The following is a 12,423-nucleotide window of genomic DNA, read 5'->3' as shown; positions in this document are numbered from 1 at the left end:
TTAAAGCGTCATTTCCCAAAAATGTGGTTTAATTCTATAAAATGAACACGTGATAACTGAGACTGGTTTTATAAGATTCACAAATTAGATTAACTTACAATATTCCATTTTGTAAGTATGCGATAGTGTAAATGTTGAATGGTGCTACGCAAAACAACGTGTATCTCAATTATATATGTAGCCTGTTTGGTGGATTTTTGTTAGATCTCTAAACAATAAAAATTTGTTTTTGACTATCTACCATTAAGACTGGTTGTTCCCTATGAACTTCATAAGAAATATATAAAATACGAAATCTATTTTTTTAGATGTGAGATATATTTTTGAGTGAATTAACGGTCAAAATTTTCAAAGTATGACCTCCAAAAAAATAAATCAGGAGTTTTGTGTGGATTGGAGAGAGTAGGATATTAGGATACTACTCTTAAACTCGATTATTTTTAGATTAATTCTATTAAAATTATAACCCATTTTTGTTTATTTGAAATGAAATATATTAACAAAATTAAGTCTCATTATCTTACATTTTTATTTACTGTTCACAAATTCTCATTTATGATGGACATATCCGTTGCAAGCTTGAGACATGTCAAGTACTACTCATATGAGTAGATAAGACAAAAGCAGAATGCCTAGGGAGTATCAATCTGTTTTGTCTTATCTACCCACATGAGTAGTACTTGATCCGTCGCAAACTTGTGACGGATCGATATACCCGTCACAAGGAAGACTTGGTGTCTACTCTTTATTTATAATAACAAAATGAACAAATTTTTAAAAAAGAGTTTCAATTTTAAGAAATGGCTTCAAATTACTAAATATATATGTACAATCGTTTCACTTCTTAACCCATATATATGAGTTTGACCTAATTTATTACGCTAAGGAGTACTTTATATTCAACTAAACCCATATGGGATACTATACCTCATAGTTAACCATTAAAAAAAAGGACTATTTCCACTTTGCTGCCCTGGAGTTTAGCCTAATTTCACTTTAGTCCCCTCAGGTTTGCATAATTTCACTTTGGTGCCTTGAGGTTTTGACTACTTCCCACTTTAGTGACCTATACATAACAATCTTAGTATTTTATACTCTCTCCATTCATCTTTTATCTTCTCACTTATCTAATATATGTGGGGAGTATTTTATTGAAATGGAATGGAGGGAGTACTAAAAAAATATTTTGAATATAAAGGCATTTTTTTTTTTGCAATATTATGTTGATTATACTATTTTGTAATTTGTATGCAGTTTAATATCCAATTTTGCACTTTATTTTACTGAAAATGTAATTTAGATAAAGGTTGACTATTATATGTTTGAGGTCACCAAAATGAAATTTTATTCAAAACTCAGGTTACCAAAGTGGGAAGTTGTGACACCCTTAAATAACGCGATAATTAAACACGCAAAATCTACAGAAAAACTGGTAGGATATGTTTGTAATTGGTTCAACTAGACAAAACCTGTAATTTTTAAAACTTTTCCTAAACCATTCACAAACATCTCCAAATTTAAGAGTGCCAATACCTGCAAGAGCTAATAAACTAATTTACATAACCACGCTAAAGACACGGGAATATAATGATACAAACCAAAATAGAAAAGGGAGACATATGTCCCTTCAAAATATATACAAAACCAAAAGTTAAAAGGTTTACTACTAAAAATAGCCAAACTAGGTCCAAGGTTCCTTATGCTCACTAGCTCGTCTGTGACCCCACCTAAATCTTCAACCTGTCAATCGCATTTTATACAAACACGAAAGCCACAATTCAGTGGGGAGTAACTTCGAGTCCTCCCAGCCACGAAACGTCATATTTAATATAACATGTAATAAAACATGTAAACAACATGATAAACAATTTAATTATCAAGTATTCCAACCTATGACCCCCTAACTGACCGAAATAAACTATCATGTGAAACATATAACAAATAGTAATCCAAACTTTATCAATTGTAACCGGCTTACATCTCACCTATTACAATTCATAAAATCACCATACAAGAAAGAGCAATATATCAAAGACAGGCATAAGTTCTTAGTGCCGTCAATAGTCACTCTGTAACTCGAGTCTATACCACGAGGTAGGGAAGGTAATCGAACCGGTATCTTGGCTCAGCGGTTAATATTAATAAAACATGGCCAAAACACAACACAACCCTAGCCTAAAATCTGCGCAGACCTAGACATGCGGATACACACCACCGCACCCAAGACCCACAATTTTTCTAAAACAAAGTGAGTACCCTAAGGAGTCCACCAAAGGGTTGGCTAGTACTTAAGCTGACCACTTACTATCAAAATAAGTAACGAGGTCATGCCCCAACTTGGATATAAACCCACTAGTCAGGAACACAAAGGCTATTAAGCAGTGAACATATACTCGTCTGAGACTATAAAGACCTATCTATGACAAACACAACAACCTGCAAGAAAGTATTTAATACCAATACCATTTCTAGCAATATTAACAATATTAAAGGCTTCAGGGAATCTAGGGCCATTTCTACAATATAAGACACTATTAAATTCAACCAACTATACATGTGAACTTAAAAACTTGATAAATGGCCTAAAACAAGAAAAAGGCCGATTATCCAATTCATATAAAATTTCATCCAACCGAATTTTTACCCGCAACCCCACCTGCGCAGTGCATGGTTAAATTGCGGTGACCAATCACTCAATTAATCGACATCGAATCGGTCAAAGGGACTAAGGCTCGAGTTTTCAAGACAATCATCAAAACATTACAATTATCGCTATAAAATTCATTTTGAGCCTAATCATTACAATTTCATTTTATAATCTACCCTAACATGTGCAACTACCAATATAAACATAATTTTTACCATTAACATAATTGTTACTACTAATATGATTCATTTCCTAAGTGTACTCATATGTATCTTATACTAACTATAACATTAATGAACCTAAAACGATGAACAAAGCATGAAAAATCGCGAAACAAGCAACGGGCTGACCCGGGCCAGCCGTGGGCCTGCCGTGGGCCTGCCGGGTCAGTTGCCGCCACCCCTACAACTCCATTTTTCCGTTTTTGTTTAGTTTAACACCGTCTGAAACATAATTAATCGTTCCTAATACTAACATGTTATCTTAAACTAACAAAAGACATGCATGCAACCCATTTTAAACATGTGAAAATTTACTACTCAACCAAAAATCACAAAAACATACAAAAACCAAAGAATGTGACGATTATTCGTCGAGTAACTCGAAATATGTTACCTTAAGCTAGAAAATGAGCAATTAGCACCTTAAAAACCAAACCCTAACAAGAAACTAGCCGCTATCTTCGACAATATACGAGTCCCCAAACTCGTCCTCCAATTCTTCACCTAAATAAACAATAAAAACACAATAAATAAGTATAAATACCGAAATTTGCCAAAATTCGTCTTAAAACAACTTCAAGAAAACTGAAATTAAAACATACTAGGTTGTAGATCTCGACGAGAGGATTCCGGAAATATAAATTATGCGAAAATCCGACTAAAAACGAGTGAGTTATGGCGAAAATAGCTTAGAAAAGCTTAGATTTTGCATAAAAATGGTGTTTCTTTAATTAGAAAACTTTAGAATGTAAAAGGAAGGTGTAGTTGGCAGAAAAATCAGAAAGAAAGGAGAATAGGGAGGGGGTGCCGCGGGAAAGGAAAAAGAAGGGAGCGGGATGACGGGATTTTACGAGTCGGTTTTGGCTCGTTTCGATAATAATTAGAACCGCTTGTCAATTGCAAATTCCGACAAGACCAAAGTTCTTAAACACGAGATTACAAGAAAATTGAATACTCATACGACCCATTTCCAAAATCGTTTACCCAATTTTCAAAAGAGTTGTCATTTTTCCCGATATGCCCTTATTTCGAAATAAAAAGTTTTTACACGGTTTAAACTATTTTTAAACATTTCGAAACTATCAAAATAAATACTTTACTTCAAAATATAATAAAATTATATTTCTTTGAATTATTATTACTTCAAATACGTTAATATCAAATTTTACTTGATTAATAAATTACTTTCGCAAAGTAATAACGGTTTAAAATTACGGGGTGTTACAATCACCCCTCCTATTAAAAAGTTTCGTCCTCGAAACTTAGAAGGAGAAATTATAGTAAACAACATCTTAATAATATCATCATAAGAAAATATAGGTATCTTTTCAATGAAACGGTGATACTCTTGTTGATCGACAGAACATCCACATTCCATATCAAGGATAAGGTAAAAAGGCAAATCATTTGTATAAATCAAAAACCAAAATACCTTCAAAACATTAATGAAGAGTTTTCAAGAATGAATCGAAACTAGTAGCTTGAAATATTTAGAAATTCCTCGAAGTGAAAAGTAACTTAGACATCATAGGAGCAGGTATGCAAAAAGGATTCAAGCTTAACTAATCAAAAGAGCTATGATGAAGTAAGGAAGAGAGGTATGATCGATAACGTTCATGATCAAGGAAGAAGGGAAATTAGACAACAAGGAAACGCCAGACACTTTTATCACAAACAACAACATCACTCATAACCACATCACTCCCAAGGGTTTCCTCAATCGCTTATGTTACCTGATCCTAATCTAATCCCTGAAACAAGGTATTCCACTATATGTATGATCTCATCGTTCCAAATCCTCAAACATCCAGAAACAACTTCCACAAGCCTAGGGTCAAGGCTTCCAACAAAGCTATATTCGTATCCAACGAGTGTCAACTATGGGTTCCTCAAAACAAATAAACCTTTAATCAAGAATTCCAATACCAAGCTATAAACTCCAAGAGAAAGTTCCTCAAATAGTTCACCAGATTCTCATTTCAAAACAAGGTGGTAACATACCAACCCCAAAATCTGAAAAATCAATAGGATCTCAAGTTTCTCTATCCTTTTACTTACTAAGGATTCCCAAAAGCGGAACTACACTAAGCTACAACACCATCACATCATCACAAGTACTCAATGCGACCTCAAGGTCTATAAAACTATAGGATTAACAAATTCTTCTCAATACTAAGTCTCTCTCAACTCAAGAACTCTCAAGAGCCAACTAATATCAAATCACATCACCAATCCATTATGGTCTTCAACATCTCAAGGAATATTCTTTCAAATTTGACATCCTAAACTTACTTACCATCAAATTCCCAAAGAACAAGGTCTTAATTGTAACAACACTTTATCACCTCAGAGTTCCTAAAACCATAAATGAAACTATGTTCTTTAACCTAACAATTGGTGTCAACCAAACCATTACCCTTTCTAGTTATTAAAACCAGTGCTAAAACTTCCCAATAATGTAGCTTACTCTCACTCTCATACCATAGCTCAAGTAGTAATCACTATCACTCACATTTGACACACAAAATCCACCAATCCAACGTACTCACTTTATCAAGGATCTATATGTATAAGAACCATCAAGCATGTCTCATCACACTATCTAAGTCTTTCCAATATCAAATCCTCTCAAAACCAGGAAAGGGTCAAACACAACAATCCCTTCAAAGGTCATGATGTCCAACCAAGGCCAACATTTCTCAAAAGAAATAGTATTATAAAAAGGCGTTAAGGAAGGATAAGCAAGGAACAAATGACATGTTAGGAAATAAGGAGTCGGACCGTAAAGATAACGGTTGACAAAAATAAGAGGTATTCGAGTTAAGAAGATATCTAGGCAAGAAGAAGATACATAAACTTTGGCATAAAAAACAGGGTTCAACAAACGTTAAAGAGAAGGGAAGGAGAACAGAAGCGGCATAATGAAAGGGTTACCGCTTACCAAACACTCATCAAAGCCTATGATCGATATGATAAGGTTACATCACTAAGGTGCTCAACAAAGCCTCAAAAGTCTACCAAATCATAGGACTAACAAGGACTCCACAATGGTAGGTATTCCTCAACTCAATTGGTTCTAAGAGCCAAAATCAATTCACCACACAAATTCATTTGTTACCATCCATGTCCCAAAGTATCTCCTTTACCATTCTCATCATCGAACTTCACTTACTATGTCATCCCCAAGTACCATGGCTTGTTTACTCCCTCATCTCACGACTTAATACTTCTAGTCTCCGATACCATAAATTAGAATCACATCTTTGAACTTACGAACTACATTGAACAACATTCCACCAAAATTCCCAAATTCAGATATGATTAAAAAGGTCAACCACGTGTTCTCAAATTTCGAAAGGTCAACAAGGGCTACTCTATACTAGTTTTGGTCAACTCAAAAGGTTTAACAAACTAACTAATTCCAAAGTACGATACCAATCCATTAAGCAACGTCAATGTCCTATTGTATTCCTTTCAAGGTCTACAAGGATTAGGGCTAACTATCATTCCTTAAATTTTCCACAAGAAACATCAAGACTCTCAAATGAAGTAGCTCAGGTTCATTCCATCTTATGTACTAAGGTAGTACCCATGCTCAATCATCTATAACAAACAAGCTCTCAATAGTCATAAATCCCAAGGTGTTTCTCAACTCACTAGGCTCCCATATCAAGCACAACTAACAAGACTAACCAAAGGATCCCAAGTTATATTCTCCTATACAACTCAAACCTTAAACAATCAATTTCTCAACTCGTTCACGCCCTCCAAAGTTACATTCTCTTAAAACCGGGTTCTCTTGAACAAGGGGACTATCCTGCGGAATAAAAGGAAGGTGTCCACATGGACTTTTTTTATAGGAAGAAAACGAACTGAGGATGAATCAGGAGAAAGAATTGAAGAGTAGTTACCAAGGCGAGAGAAGAGGAATTTGAAAGATGAATAAACAACGAGATGGGAAGGTTAAGGTAAGATACACTGAATACTGAAAGAAATATCGAGAAAGTGGAAGCATTCTTCATTTGGCATAACCAATATTTAACGGCACCAAAATTAATAACTAACAATCAACAAACCTAACAATTAGCAATCACAAACAGACTAGCACATAAAATCCTAACTCTACCCATCCTACCCATCTCTCAAGTTTATTATTTAAAGGTCAAGTGATTTTAGGTGGGGTGCACAAACGTGCGTCGGGAGCAAATATGCTCTGATACCAACTGTGACACCCTTAAATAACGCGATAATTAAACACGCAAAATCTACAGAAAAACTGGTAGGATATGTTTGTAATTGGTTCAACTAGATAAAACCTGTAATTTTTAAAACTTTTCCTAAACCATTCACAAACATCTCCAAATTTAAGAGTGCCAATACCTGCAAGAGCTAATAAACTAATTTACATAACCACGCTAAAGACACGGGAATATAATGATACAAACCAAAATAGAAAAGGGAGACATATGTCCCTTCAAAATATATACAAAACCAAAAGTTAAAAGGTTTACTACTAAAAATAGCCAAACTAGGTCCAAGGTTCCTTATGCTCACTAGCTCGTCTGTGACCCCACCTAAATCTTCAACCTGTCAATCGCATTTTATACAAACACGAAAGCCACAATTCAGTGGGGAGTAACTTCGAGTCCTCCCAGCCACGAAACGTCATATTTAATATAACATGTAATAAAACATGTAAACAACATGATAAACAATTTAATTATCAAGTATTCCAACCTATGACCCCCTAACTGACCGAAATAAACTATCATGTGAAACATATAACAAATAGTAATCCAAACTTTATCAATTGTAACCGGCTTACATCTCACCTATTACAATTCATAAAATCACCATACAAGAAAGGGCAATATATCAAAGACAGGCATAAGTTCTTAGTACCGTCAATAGTCACTCAGAATCGAGTCTATACCACGAGGTAGGGAAGGTAATCGAACCGGTATCTTGGCTCAGCGGTTAATATTAATAAAACATGGCCAAGACACAACACAACCCTAGCCTAAAATCTGCGCAGACCTAGACATGCGGATACACACCACCGCACCCAAGACCCACAATTTTTCTAAAACAAAGTGAGTACCCTAAGGAGTCCACCAAAGGGTTGGCTAGTACTTAAGTTGACCACTTACTATCAAAATAAGTAACGAGGTCATGCCCCAACTTGGATATAAATCCACTAGTCAGGAACACAAAGGCTATTAAGCAGTGAACATATACTCGTCAGAGACTATAAAGACCTATCTATGACAAACACAACAACCTGCAAGAAAGTATTTAATACCAATACCATTTCTAGCAATATTAACAATATTAAAGGCTTCAGGGAATCTAGGGCCATTTCTACAATATAAGACACTATTAAATTCAACCAACTATACATGTGAACTTAAAAACTTGATAAATGGCTTAAAACAAGAAAAAGGCCGATTATCCAATTCATATAAAATTTCATCCAACCGAATTTTTACCCGCAACCCCAGCCCTGCGACAGATACGGGTTAAATTGCGGCTGACCAATCACTCAATTAATCGACATCGAATCGATCAAAGGGACTAAGGCTCGGTTTTTCGACAATCATCAAAACATTACAATTATCGCTATAAAATTCATTTTGAGCCTAATCATTACAATTTCATTTTATAATCTACCCTAACATGTGCAACTACCAATATAAACATAATTTTTACCATTAACATAATTTTTACTACTAATATGATTCATTTCCTAAGTGTACTCATATGTATCTTATACTAACTATAACATTAATGAACCTAAAACGATGAACAAAGCATGAAAAACCGCGAAACAAGCAACGGGCTGACCCGGGCCAGCCGTGGGCCTACCGTGGGCCTGCCGGGCCTGCTGCCGCCACCCCTACACCTCCATTTTTCCGTTTTTGTTCAGTTTAACACCGTCTGAAACATAATTAATCGTTCCTAATACTAACATGTTATCTTAAACTAACAAAAGACATGCATGCAACCCATTTTAAACATGTGAAAATTTACTACTCAACCAAAAATCACAAAAACATACAAAAACCAAAGAATGTGACGATTATTCGTCGAGTAACTCGAAATATGTTACCTTAAGCTAGAAAATGAGCAATTAGCACCTTAAAAACCAAACCCTAACAAGCAACTAGCCGCTATCTTCGACAATATACGAGTCCCCAAACTCGTCCTCCAATTCTTCACCTAAATAAACAATAAAAACACAATAAATAAGTATAAATACCGAAATTTGCCAAAATTCGTCTTAAAACAACTTCAAGAAAACTGAAATTAAAACATACTAGGTTGTAGATCTCGACGAGAGGATTCCGGAAATATAAATTATGCGAAAATCCGACTAAAAACGAGTGAGTTATGGCGAAAATAGCTTAGAAAAGCTTAGATTTTGCATAAAAATGGTGTTTCTTTAATTAGAAGACTTTAGAATGTAAAAGGAAAGTGTAGTTGGCAGAAAAATCAGAAAGAAAGGAGAATAGGGAGGGGGTGCCGCGGGAAAGGAAAAAGAAGGGAGCGGGATGACGGGATTTTACGAGTCGGTTTTGGCTTGTTTCGATAATAATTAACCGCCACAACAATTGCAAATTCGACAAGACCAAAGTTCTTAAACACGAGATTACAAGAAAATTGAATACTCATACGACCCATTTCCAAAATCGTTTACCCAATTTTCAAAAGAGTTGTCATTTTTCCCCGATATGCCCTTATTTCGAAATAACAAGTTTTTACACGGTTTAAACTATTTTTAAACATTTCGAAACTATCAAAATAAATACTTTACTTCAAAATATAATAAAATTATATTTCTTTGAATTATTATTACTTCAAATACGTTAATATCAAATTTTACTTGATTAATAAATTACTTTCGCAAAGTAATAACGGTTTAAAATTACGGGGTGTTACAGAAGTAGTCGAAACCTCAGGACACCAAAGTAGAATTATGCAAACCTCATGACACTAAAGTAGAATTAACCTGAAACTCAGGGACCAAAATGGAAATTTTCCAAAAATAAAATAAAATTAAAAGCTACAATAAAAACAATTGTACTTTTAAATATACAATCAGTACATTACAAAGTAATAAATCTATAACCAGCAATACGCAAACCGCGGTAAATAATTAAGTGAATAAAAACACATAGATGAATTGGAATTTAGAAAGTAAAAATTGATGTAATCGCATAATTTTGTAGATTTGGCAATTCAATACAGTTTTAACGTCTATAATGGATTTGATATGAATTTGAAGTCAGTTTGAAGAAAAAATTCGGTGATATAATAGTAGATTATATATAATTCTCACAATTTTTCTATATATTTATCGTACACTGATTTATTCATAGTTAGCTGGTTCTTGGATTATTAGTCCCGCATAAAATCATGATTCTTGACTATGTTCATTTGTATTTAATTTGTTGGCTCATTTGACAAAATCGATATGAGACTTATTTAGTATTTATAAATGGTAGTTCAAATTTTTTTAATCTGATGTGAATATTATTAGTAATTTAATCATACACATTTGATACGATATAGTAAATCAGTGTTAAAACTATTTCATGCCATCGTTGAAGTTGTTTATTTCTACTATTGTCATTGTAGAAATTTTTCTCTGCCAAATGTTAAGTAAATGTTAATCTTTACTTCTTTTTTCCTTTTGACATGTTACTTTTTCCTGAAATATTTTTTTAAAAATAAAAATAAGTTTTGTCCTAAGGTTTTCGTAAGACAATTACGGGTTTGGTTATAATTAACAACTCGTGTAAGTTTTAATTATTCAAAAAAGTTTTTAAATAAAATTATCTTTGTTACTACACGAGTTTTTCTAAGTAGTTAAAATCGAACAAATTAGATTTTTGACAATAATTTTATTTGTAAGAAATTAGGATCCTTTTTTTTTCTCACAAAGATTAATTGTATGTTTATAAAATATACAATTTTAACACTTTTATACGTTTATTATATGATTTTTTTTGCTTTATAAATGTTTCTAAAATAAATATTCTTTATAGAGTTATTTTTCTATTATTATTTTAGTAAAGAATAATTAATAAATTATTAGATCCACTTCTATTAAATTATTAGATTTACTTCTATTAGGATTACTTTCTCATAAATTATCAAATCTACTTTAATTATGATAGTTTTCTCATAAATTATTAATAAGAAAAATCTAGATTCTACACTTATATATATATATATATATATATATATATAGAATCAGGTTCAACTAAGTCCTTCTAATTTAGATGAGTCCATAAGTCCTCATCTAAACCCTTAAATGATACATAATTGACGGCTGAGATTAAAAAAAAAAAAAACATATAACACAACCAACCACATGCATTAATTTTCCCCAATTTCCAATATCGTTTCATTTCCCATTAATCTGTCATTCATTCTCAATATTTCAATTACTCCACTCTTTTTCATTCCATCTCCATACAATCTCTCTCTTAATTGACAAATTCTCCATCTTAAACCTCTCTTTTCTACCCAGATTTACAACAAAATACAACAAATCATCAAAATCTAACATCCTACTAGCACCATAACGACTACCGACTAGCACCAGAGTTGATATTTAATTTCAATTTTTCCGACATCGCCGCAGGTATAATTAGTTTATTGATATTTTATTTCGATTTTTCTAGATCTAGCATTTAGAACTGAAACATGAAAAAAATTAATGCTGATTTATGATATAATAAAGGGTTGAGATTTCATTTCCGCGTATTAGCCATGGTATTCAGTTTCGCTAATTTGTTATGTTCTATTAATCAATTTAGTTAAATAATTTTAATTCAGTTGGTAATAGTTTTTATAGTCAAGCTCTGCTAAATTCCTAGATGTGCTGACTTGGGAGTGTTAAATTACATTTTTGGTACTGCTATGACAATGTCGATGATGATTGCACCATTAATTTTCTTTTCACCTTACATTGTATGAGTGTTAGTCTAATAGTATACTTTATTAGTCTAATGATGTATTTGTATTATTTTAATGGTGTATTTGGTTCAAATTGTTGGTTGAGCAGGTGGTTGCCGGAAAAGACATTGGTTTTTCGTCACAGGCGAAAGGCAGTACCGAAAAGGGAAGGACCGACGGAAGGGAAAGGCGTCCGGTGAAGTTTAGTGGATACACAAAAACAAGACCACAAATTTTTAACTTAGTATTGTGTAATTTTAAATTAACATGGTGTAACTTTAAATTAGCATTGTGTAATTTTAATTTTTATTTTTGTAACTTTGTTTAAAAGCGTTTAACTTTAAATTAGTATCCTTTAACTTTAGGGGGCGTTTGGTTGGGGGGAATAAGGAAAGGGAAAGAGAATAAAAATGGTTAATTCCTTTTGTTGTTGTTTGTTTCTGTTAAAAGAAAGCGGTAACCCATACCCCCTTACCCCCAAAAACCATTCTCATCCTTACCCCCCCCCTGCAGTTCTACAAACCCCATAATCCCTTCTTCCTCCTACTCCCTATTTCCACCACTCCCACCAACACCCACCACACCCTCTCA

General features: G+C 33.4%; 1 long non-coding RNA gene across 1 annotated transcript; it reads right to left on the bottom strand.

Annotated features, from left to right (window-relative positions):
* Positions 1 to 7,245: 7,245 nt before the first annotated feature.
* On the bottom strand, positions 7,246 to 9,304 carry LOC141634432 (uncharacterized). Its single transcript, XR_012539154.1, has 3 exons — positions 9,186 to 9,304; positions 8,978 to 9,087; positions 7,246 to 7,455 (listed from the first exon to the last, which is right to left on the bottom strand). It is a non-coding gene; the product is annotated as an uncharacterized LOC141634432 (long non-coding RNA).
* Positions 9,305 to 12,423: the final 3,119 nt, after the last annotated feature.

Source organism: Silene latifolia, chromosome Y (assembly GCF_048544455.1).
Source record: "Silene latifolia isolate original U9 population chromosome Y, ASM4854445v1, whole genome shotgun sequence".
Lineage (NCBI taxonomy): Eukaryota > Viridiplantae > Streptophyta > Magnoliopsida > Caryophyllales > Caryophyllaceae > Silene > Silene latifolia.
Note: the sequence above shows the minus strand (reverse complement) of the source record. Positions and strands in the feature narration are given on the sequence as shown.